The 11,593-nt window shown below is 34.7% G+C and overlaps 1 protein-coding gene across 1 annotated transcript in view; it reads right to left on the bottom strand.

Annotated features, from left to right (window-relative positions):
• Positions 1 to 286: 286 nt before the first annotated feature.
• LOC128264820 (metabotropic glutamate receptor) overlaps positions 287 to 11,593 on the bottom strand; it is a 47,975-nt gene continuing 36,668 nt past the window's right edge. Inside the window, exon 10 of the mRNA XM_053000510.1 lies at positions 287 to 819. The gene's annotated coding sequence lies outside the window, so the exon portion shown is untranslated. The remainder of the gene's footprint in view (positions 820 to 11,593) is intronic.

Here is an 11,593-nt window from a genome sequence, read left to right as displayed (position 1 = left end):
ACTGATGGTGCTGATTAAGAATATTTACTTATGTTTCATGGGTTTGAAAAATCGGTGTTTTCCCTCTTAAATTCTTTAGCAGGAATGCAATAATATAATTAAATGTTCCGCTCTTATGCAAGATAGTAAAAACAAGCATTTTAACCGACAAATTTTGTTGCTAAAACGTACATTTCTGGAACAATACAAATGAGTCTTGAATAAAAAGAGCAATATGTTATGAGAAATATTTTTGTATTATATAAATATATTTCTATGCAATCAAGCTGTTTGGTAGAACCAAAGTAAAAAGCAAAAAAGTGTGTGTACGCTGTTTGAGAACATATTAACTTAAGCGAACACTCATGTTCGGACATGCCAAGACAAATTCAATTATCATACCTCTATGTTGTTGGTAAAGTTAATTAAATTAAAAGCAACATTCAACAGTTCAAATATTTCAAATAGCTCTACGTACTCGTGTAAAACGGGGTACATTTTACAAGCTTTTAATGCAGAAGAGCGCAAGCGCGTTCTTTCGGAAACGCCCCTTGGCGTGGGAAAGTTCAATCTTATTGGTTTGTTTTACCTTAATATACATACGTTCTCCTTCTTCTGCGGTGTTTTCTTTGTCTTCGGTCTCTTATTGGCTAAATGCGGCACGGAGTATTTTGTTGCAGGACCTCACAGGCCTGGCCTGCATCGGTTTCGGTTTCTCACTCCTACATCCTCTCTAACGATGTCGATGTGAACGTAAATGGTGTTTCATATTCAGTTTCCGTACATATTTCGGGATGCGATATTCTGGTGCTCAGAGAAAAAAGCCCGCAAGTGTTGCAACTGTGAATTTAAATTTAGTGGATATTTCGTAATGTTAAAACAATAATTTATAATCAAGGTCATGATATGAGTAGTGTGATAAAAATATAAAAATACGAGAAAAAAAAATAAGGAAACCTAATATCTTAATTACCTTATTTAAGAGCAGTAGAGTGTGAGTGAATTGCATCTTGAACTTAACAAAAAATGAAATCTTAAGATACAAATTAATTTAAAAATAAATAACTTAGAAATACAAAAAATGTAAAGATTCTTTATAACAACTTTGTTCCGAGTTTTATGCCGATAAACCAGCTAAGATTTTTTTATGATTGTTCTAATAAGAGCTAAATGATATAGACGTCCGATTTTAATAAAATTAAGATAGCTTCAAGACTGCGGGCGATCAGACGGAAATGGCTAGATCGACTCTCCTTGTAATGCTAATCAAAAATATATATACTTTATAGGGTTGGAAATGTATTATAATACCCTCTGCAGTCATTTTGAGCTTAAACCTAGCTTGATTGGAGATTGCAAAAAGCTATTTTTTTTTAAAGTCATGGCACTTAAAACTTATTTTGAAAAATGTATTTTCTGACTTGTTTAAATTGTTGTTGGAGAAAAATTAGTAGTAGATAATACCCAATAATTGTTGCTTTTAATGCTTTAAAAAACTCAAATACTTATAAATTCTTTTTAAACCGAAATTTTAATAGACAGAAGACTGTAGATTCCAAGAGAGACTTAAATTGATTCCGTTGAAAATATTTTTTCAAGATAGGCGAAATTGTGTAAATTCAGAGATTTCAGTTTTGACGTCATATTTTAAAGACGTTGATAATGGTTCAAGCCATGGACTTTTTTTTTGCAATGCGGTGGTGTATTAAGTTATATTCTATTATATATGTTCTTAGGTATACTGCGGAACCCTTAGTTGATGAAACGTAAGTTTCCCGGCTTCAGCTTTAAATTAGTGTCTAATTTTGGATTTTTAATTAGCTTTGCAATGCGGACATTTGCCATTTTCAATATTTTTCAAAACACCCAATAGATAAATTGGCAACAACATTCTCTGTTGTCTGAGTAGGAGGCTTATGATTTCAAATTTACTACATGGAAATGTACAAAAATGGTATCATTCCTGTTAGGGAAGGACATTCCAATAGCAGGTGCAAAAAAATTCCGCTGTCTTCTTGTTCCCCGTTATTACAAATTATTAACCGTAAATCCGAAATGATAACTTTTGTTCCTATCATTAAATGGTTTGTATAATTTGAAAACGGTATTTTAAAATTATTATTATTTTGATCACTAAAATCTGGTTCTTTAACGCACATTATATTTATAAGACATCAAAAAGCAAAGTTCGCATATCATATTTTTTGGTACCCCGAATGTTATGTGCGATTTCTTTCTTTTCTTTTTATTCTTGCGATTCTTAACCTTTTTGTCTTATGCGAAAGGCTCAATGACTGCAGTTGTTTGACGTCATAGATCAGATTTCTAAGCGACACATTCTTTTATTTTCTTATTATTAACAATAATATGCTGTAGGTCTTTCCTATATTTACTTGGTCCATCATTTGTTTTATTACTTGTTGGGCTTAGGTTAAGAATGTGTAAGACACAAATAGTATTTAACCGAGATAACGAAACATTCGCTTGTCCATATGCAAAAACACTGTCACCAACATCACCAACACCAGAGGTGTTGTTAGCCCTTGGCTTTTATAAATGCTTATTTCTAATTCGTTTTGGGTAAACTAGGCATTTTGATTTATCCGAAATTTTGGTTCCATATGCTCAATTTGAACAGAACGTTAACGATATTTACTTTTTAATGTAGTTTTTTTAATAATATTCGCTAAATAAGCTGTGTTTGTGTTTTCTAAAGAAAGATCAATGTCAATGACCTTCGATTTAATGTTCAGGTGTTAAAAATATTTTTTCTGATGGAACAAGCTGACTTTGTACATAGTCCCCTTGTTTGATATTTTGTAGGCAAGTGCATGGCTAAGAACTTCATTTAAAGAAGGCGCAGCATTGGCGTCTTATATTTTGGAACCGCGTGTTGCAAATCCTCAATTCACAGGAAAAAGGCATAGTAGCAGGAATTGAGAGACTGCTACTGAGCGAGGTCTGATCGTGTGCCGCGAACTGAGTGAAAATGGAGGATGCTGTGCTTAACGAATATCAATAAAATGAATCCGTCTCCGACATCAGTTCAAGATTTGGGTCAGCTCTTCGCAGCCCTTGGAGCACAGAACCGGAATCTAATGGAAGTTATCAAGTCCATGCAGACTCCAAGGCCGGTAGCAGACGCAAGGCCTCTCAACGTTGCTGTGCCGGAGTTCAAGCTCGATTGTGCTGAAGCGGACGCCTCTGCATAGTGTACACTGTACAGCGGTGGACCGCTTTTGGAGGAAAACACCCTCGAAGTCGGCGCACTTGTGATAGCGTTAAGCAAGGAGCTAGATGACAGCGCATCACAGAGGTGTTCCCAAGTATGTTTTGCAGGCATAACCTGGTCACAGTTCAAAGAGCTGTTCATTCAACGCTAGGTATGGATTCATCTACCGCGATTCTACTGATCGTTTGTAATGGAGAGGGATTCGCAGAATAAGGCAGTCGTATTGTTACATCGCTCATGTCCAAGTGGAAAGCTAAAGACTTGGAGGAAATCGCCGTGTCACTAGCATTGGCACCCAAGGCACAATTCGACAATGGTTTTGTGCGCTGGGTATACACCACCAACGTAGCAAGTCGCAATGAGCAACAGCAAAAGCTCTTTTAAGAAGCGTAATACGGAAGACGATGCATATTCAACAGGCCCAGAGCGGAAGAAGTCAATGTTTTAAGTGAAATATCACCATTGCGGAAAGATTGGCCACAAAGTGGCCGAATGCCGTAGCCGACTGAAAAGGGTAAAGATCGCAAGAGGAAACAATCAGAACGGGAGCAGTCAGTGAAAGATCGGTCCAATATTAGATCTTTCAAGTGCAACGAAATGGACTAGCGGGAACGAGGAGACCTACAACAAGCGTGTGTACATTTGCACTGTGGATCCGCCAAAGGGAATAATAAGTGTATCCGGTGAGTCAGTTCCATTTCTTACATATTCGGACGTTGATGCACTATGATAAGTACAAACAAGTGGCTTCTACGGAGCCCTCTTCCCCTGGTGGCGTAAAAACGTAATCGCGAGTGGTGAAAGAAAAGGGATAGTAAAAGAACGGACAGAAATTCAAAATATATACCAAACTAAAAACCTACTAATAATTTTTATTACGTGTTAAGTAAAATAAGATTAATGCTTTTAAAATTTGTAAAGAGTCAGTAATAGAAATAATTTGATAGTTTATTAAAGTCATGGCATATAACTCTACAATTGATCTACAATGTTTTAATATAAGAGAAATATAGTTCCTAGTGCTAAATTTAGACACTCAGAAATGTAGGCGGACCAATAGCTCGGTACTCTCCACATCCCCTTGAATAAATTACCAAAAAAAAGTAATACCAAGCATAATTCTATGGTTGGATAAAGATGGTAAATTAGTTGGGAGAAGTCTACTAGAGCAAGATGGTAAGATACGGTTTGCATCCCAGTCGGTCGATATCTACACCATATTGAGAACTCTAAGCTGGTGAGCAGTACACCAGGATTGGACGAGCTTTTAAAAAGGACTCCTTGTGTTCTACCACTCATATAACTCGAAGTCCATGTAAGAAGATCGTTTGAAAAACCAAATAAGTCTAACTTCCGTACAAGAACCAAATGATTAACGAAATCAAATCCGTGTACACTACGTCAGTTTGAAGGTTTTTGTTAAGTCATTTATAACGAAAGATGTTTGCTCCAAAAGGTTTGACGTAGTAGACCTGCATGTTAAAAATCCATGCTGACGTGGAGATATAATCGATCTACAAAGGTGTTGCAAATGGGGGTAATACATTTTTTTAATAGCTTTGGGATAGCGGACAACTTGGAGATATATTTATTAATAATGTTGTTTGATTTATTTATTTTTTTTATGAAGGGGAATAAAAAAATTATTATTTCCAAATAGGCGGAAGTCAGTAGTTTTTAAGGATGGGGTAATCAATTTGTGAAGTGGACTCTGCGCAGTATCTAGGCACACAGCCAGGAACACCGTCATACCTTTTACGCTTTCTAGAAGAAGGGAGTTTTACTTAGACTCGGACAAAAGGTGGTTCGCATAAGTTGGCAACTCAGATGCTGTCAGGATACATGAACAATTAATATACATAAAACTAAAAACGGGGAGCGATAATTTTAAACCTAGAAATTCAATGTCATTAATTTCATTAAGTGATAGTAATAAAGACGTGAGGTTTGAGTCAACAGCAATCAAGACTCCTACTTCTCGTCTGAAAGGACGATCAAGCCTATAAATTGTGTACTTACCCGGGAAAGCTTCGGAGCTAAATAACTCCGGTTTTAATCAGGTTTAACACAATAACATGGGATGAAAAGAAAAACTATCGGAATACAATTTTGATAGGAAAGAAGGAGGCGGGATGTAAGGGAGCAGAACAGGGAGTTGAAGAAGAAGATGGCTTACTAGTCGGAGCTTGGGAAGACTGACTTCCACGGGCCTTTTCTTTTTTTAGATGGCAGACATAAAATTACTCAAATGCTGATTCGCAAATTTCACCTTGAAGCTCAACATGTTGGAATGCAAGTGGTGGTTTACAACTTTAGAAGTGCATATTGCATAGTGTATATAAATTGATTCATCTAATAGACAATTAGCGATTGCGTCTGGTGCAAACGTAAAAGGGAAAAAACAGAGACTCCAAAAACGCTTTTTAACTATTGAAAAACCATCCACAGCAACATGCGTGGATTACTTTGGCCCGTTTTATGTAAAAGCAAACAGCGCAACTAAAAGTTTTCGCAAACGATACGGAGTTATTTTTACATGTCTTACTACTCGAGCAATTAATGTTGAAATAACACATTCGTTAGACTCTGATTTCTGTATACAATCAGACCGAAGAATGATGGACCGACGAGGCCCAGTGAAAATAATCTGGTCTGATAATGGTACAAACTTTCGAAGTGCAGCAAGAAAGCTACTGGGGGCTCTTAAAGAACTCGACGAAGCTTACATTTAAACATATTTGGCAAGTAATAAAATAACATGGAATTTCATTCCAGCTAACGCGCCAAATTTTGGCGGATGTTGGGAGAGGCTTGTCGGATGTTTTTTCAGCAAATGCACATCCGACTGATGAAACCCGGCAAACTATATTTTTGGAAGCAGAATACTTAGTAAATAGTCGACCGTACATATTGGAGTCAAATGATGCCGATGACGAAGTCGGATTATGCCCAAACGATATTTGTATACCCCAAAGGTATGCCCTTTATAGCCCAGGAGAATTCTCAAGCGGAGGGTGGGAAAAACGTGCATGGAGGTATCCCAATTCCTAGTCAGTTCATTCTGGAAGCGCTTCACCAAGGAATATCTTCCAATTCTAATACATCGGTCTAAATGGATCACGACGTAAACAACATACAGGTCGGCGATATTGTCGTAATGAAAGATAATACCCCACGCGGAGAATGGCCCCTTGGTCGTGTACTGAAGATGTTCCCTGGAGAAGATGGAATTGTAGGTGTGGTCGACCTGAAGACAACGAGGAATACATACCGACGTCCAGTTAATTGTCTTTGTAAGATCGAAGTCAATCGCAACGACAGTGAGCACCGTGCTGGGAATAGGAATTCACACTAGGGGCTGCTATATGTCATTGCTTAATGTTATAATTTCAATTTAGGTTTCTTTATTTTATATTTGTATGAATACCTCTGTTAAATGAATATCGGATTTAATCGGATTTCGAACCAAAAAGAACATGGTCTTTCTAAGAAAAAGGTCAAGCCAAGCCGGTCGCAGAAAATATAAGAAATAAAAAGAAATGTTTATAGAAAATTAAACAGCCTCAAATAATTTTTAACATCAACAATTCCAAGTCGCAAGTCAGACTCTTTACTTTGTGGCTATATACATATAGTATTCTCCTTTGGAAAAACTACCGTCAAATGTCAAGCTTAAACAAACATACACATGTTTGCCTTGCCATCTTTTTATACCCTTGCAAAGGGTATTATAATTTCAGTCAGAAGTTTGCAACGCAGTGAAGGAGACATCTCCGACCCTATAAAGTATATATATTCTTGATCAGCATCCCTAGGAGAGTCGATCTAGCCATGTCCGTCTGTCCGTCCGTTTCTACGCAAACTAGTCTCTCAGTTTTAAAGCTATCTGCATGAAACTTTCCCAAAAGTTGTCTTTCTATTGCAGGTAGTATATAAGTCGGAACGAGCCGGATCGGACGACTATAGCATATAGCTCCCATAGGAACAATCGGAAAAATAAATGAAAAAAAATTATAACTTTTCTGTTTTTTAATTTTTTGTTGAGTTCTTCGACATATAGCGATGTTTAATTATTTCAGAATTATGGTATAAATTTTATCAAAATCGGACGTCTATAGCATATAGCTCCCATAGAAATAATAAAAATATATAAAAATAACTATCTAATAATTGAGCTGCAAATCATCATAGTTTCAATGTTTTTTTTTAGCACATACTTAAGTAAATCATAATTTAAATGTTTTCAAAAGTATTTAATTAATGCAATAGCTGCAAGGGTATATGAACTTCGGCTTGCCGAAGTTTGCTTTCCTTCTTGTTTTAAATTTTTTTTTAGTTCTTCGACATATAGTAATGTTTAAATATTTTAGTATTACGGTTTAAATTTCTTCAAAATCGGACGACTATAACATAAAGCTTCCATTGAAATAATAAAAAAAAAAAATTTTAAAAAAAAAATTAACCTTTTTATTTTGTAATTTTTTTGTAAAATTCTTTTTGATTTATTAATAATTTGACAGTTCAGAATTACGGTTTTAATTTTATTGAAATCGGAAAACGATTTCATATAGCTGCCAACAATCGAATAATGATTTTAAACATAAATTAAATCATAATTTTAATGTTTTCAAGAATATTTAATTTTGGCAATAGCTGCAAGGGTATATGAACTTCGGCTTGCCGAAGTTTGCTTCCTTTCTTGTTTTCAATTGATTTAAATATACTTCGATACAAAGTAATGGTTTATTGTTTCAGAATTACGGTTCCAATTTTACTAAAATCAAAATATTGTTGTTTTAAAAAATTTTAATTTTTGGAGTAGTTGCAATAGTTTGAATTGACGAAGTTTGCATGCTTTCTTGTTAGTTAAACTGTAAAGTCTTGCGAAACGTAGTTTGATAAAACAAATTTAGTACTGAAGTATAGGTAAAAGTTTTTTTGTAAAAACCATAGCCACAATACTGGGGTACTTTGACTATATGTGTATGGAAAGTAGAGTTTGATTATTTGCCAGGTTCTTAATTTAAGGGAACCGATTTACCGGCGGATTGTTTAGGTTACTAGATTGTTGGCTTCGTCAGTGTTAGTTCTTAAAGATAAAGTTATAAAAATTGTTATCTGTTTTTATGCGAGTATTCTTTTAAGAGTTATTTTGTTGTGTAAAACGTTAGTTTTAACTACTTTTTCGAACTTCGTAGAGCTCTAGCATCTACATTAGGAAACTTTATAAATCCTTTTAATATGTATTAAAAATTTTTGAGAACTTTATAGTTGTAGTAAAAAAAGCTATTGATGACTCAAATTCGTTAAGCAGAACTAAGGATTTAAAGTAAAAAATTACTTACAATTTAAAAAAAATGGTGCCATACAAATAATTTTGAATGTAACCCGCTAAAGTTGGACTCCCTGATTGAGAAAATCATGGTTTGATCTTTGGAGGATTTTGTCGAATTGTCTAGTGTCTGAAAAACGACAAAATCATAAAGATAGCTTGTGATTTAGTGATTGTTTCCACGGATACGAGGTTTTAGCCTCAAAAGCAAAAATAATTAGACATGGTAAACTCAATTATCCGCGCATTTCATTTCCAAATGTTAATCGTCAAGCAATTTAACCCAATTAAATATGCATGATGTTATACGTGTAAACAAAAGGCCATAACAGAGACGAGCACCAGCAGCGACAAGCTGTGCAATAAAGTTTGCCCGCCCTCAAATAGAACACCTATTATTTGCCTGTTGACAGTAACCACTCAAGCGAATTATTGCCAACTCATCAGTGGGTATTTTAGTCCAATTTTTTATCTACCCCGGTCTCGGCATTTGTATCCGAGTTCGTCAAAAGGCATATGCTCCTGAATTCAACCCCCAGGACTTCCGAAACGTAATCGTTTTCGATTTTAATAGGCCGTCGTGTATGTACAATTGGATGACTGTATGACGAGTGTGCTCTTCCCATTTGAAATATGAAACCTGGACAAGCAACAGAATTGAAAGGTTGAGGCACGCCCTGTGTAAACAAAGCACTCAAATTAATTAGGGATAATTGAATTCCTGTGGCAAATGCGCTTTACTACTTTATTTAAGCAACTTTCCAGGTTAATATATTTATCACAGCTAACCACACAAAAAATCCAAATGAACAATTATTTCCAGAGTTAGTACTTACTTAGCATCCAACCCACAAATAAAAACATCCATAACTTATCCCTATAACCATATTAGAAACTATCGGTAAAAATAAAAGAAAAACATATAACTTCGCTGTATTTCAATTTATACGAAAATACTAAAAGACATAGTCCTAGTTTACCATTTTCGAGTTACGGTTTTATTCTATCATTTTTGCTCATAGGAACGAACGAAAGCTTCATCTGAAAATCGACAAACATTCTTTTTTTTAAACATATACTCATTTACAATAGCAAGGGTATATAAACTTCGGCAAACAGAAGTTTCCTTTCTTTGTCTAGAAGTAATATCTTTAATGTACGCTGAAAATTTATTTCAATACTTTGAAAATTTTGTTAATTGTTTGAGGTTAGTACGTACAATAACACAATTGGTTTCCATTCTTCCGGAGCAACACAAATTCAAAATATGAAATTATGTGAGTCAGTGAACCTTTTTATCAGTCGATTTTTAATATTACTCATAAAGAAATAAATTATGGAAAATGTTAACTATATAAGGTACCCTTGTCTATGGTGACTTACGTGTTACAATCAAAAACCTTTCAAAATAAAGTTTGAAAATTGCATTCACAACCAACCCTGCCCATAATGCGTTAACCTCAGGCACTCGTCGCAGCTTACACGTTTTAGACCGAATGTCTATGTACATCTGCCAGATTGCTAACAATCTGGCGTTTTTCTAAATACTAACATAATTTTGTCATTATTTACCTCACTGGTTTGTAATTCGTTCAACCCTCGGCTCCCCTCACAAGTTAAGGAGTCCCGTAATCATTTGTTTCGCTTCCCGTTTGCAATTTAGGCAAGGGCTTCCAGTAACAAAGGCATTAAGCTTAACAATCTGTACTTTATAACTTTTTTGCTAACCTTATTATCTCTAACGAAATGGTCTCTAGGGGCAGTCTCCTTTTCAATTATGCTATTCACACGCATTCTATAATTGAATAAGGGAGTTTTCACGTTAACGTTAGAACGAGCGAAAGTCTGATTCCAATTTATAAGGAATAAATTTGTAGTAAAAGTTAATATTAATATATTTGTCGAACACCACTTTTATATTTTGAGCAATAACGGTATCTAATCTAGAACTTATTGATTTCAAAATATTGTGGTGGCAACTTACAGTCAATGCAATAGTTACCACTGACAGCGGTTAAGCAAATTTTGAAGACAAAAGAACAAAATGTCAAACTGACCACTGACAATTTTTCGAATAATTTATAGTCGTTTTATGTTTATAAAATTAAGAAATTTATATTAAAATAATAAAAACAAGAAAGTAAGCAAATTTTGGCAAGCCGAAGTTTATATACCCTTGCATCTATTTCCAAATTTTAATATTCCTTAAAACATCTAAAAAAGCATTGAAGCTATGACGATTTTTAGCTCGTCCCTATGACAGCTGTATAAAATAATAATAAAAAAACATAATTCAGAAATTTTAAACCATTACAACCATAACTATGTTGAAAAGAATTTAAAGAAATTAAAAAATAGAGAAGTTCAATTTTATTTTTTATATTCCGATTGTTTTTATGGGAGTGGTATGCTATGGCGTATGGCGAAGTTTAATGAATTTTAAATCGTAATTTTGAAATATTAAACCAATACTATATCCCAAAAAATAAAAAACAATGAAAAAACAGCAAAGATATAATTTTTTTTCATATATTTTCGATTATTCCTTTGGGAGCTATATGCTGTAGTCGTCCGATCCGGCTCGTTCCTAATTGTACTACCTCCAATAGAAAGACAACTTTTGGGAACGTTTCATGCAGAAAGCTTTAAAACTGAGAGACTAGTTTGCGTTCCGATTTATTTACTAAATGCATTATGAAGGCAACTCTCTGGAAAATTTAAAACTGAAAGACTAGTTTGCGTAGAAACGGAAGGACAGACGGACGGACAGACGGACATGGCTAGATCGACTCTCCTAGTGATGCTGATCAAAAAATTATATACTTATAGGGTCGGAAATGTCTCCTTCACCGCGTGGCAAACTTCTGACTGAAATTATAATGCCCTCTGCAAGAGTATTAAAATGATTAAAATGCCTCTTTTTTTTTTTTTTTCTTAACAAATTGACATTTGGATTTAGTAATTTTATACAAAAAGGAAAACGACACCATATATAGCTGCCATAGAAACAATCGAAAAATTTAACTGAAAATCATTGTATTTTCAAATTT

This window comes from Drosophila gunungcola, unplaced genomic scaffold, assembly GCF_025200985.1.
Source record: "Drosophila gunungcola strain Sukarami unplaced genomic scaffold, Dgunungcola_SK_2 000080F, whole genome shotgun sequence".
NCBI classification, from domain to species: Eukaryota; Metazoa; Arthropoda; class Insecta; order Diptera; family Drosophilidae; genus Drosophila; species Drosophila gunungcola.
This window is presented reverse-complemented; position numbering and strand designations above follow the sequence as displayed.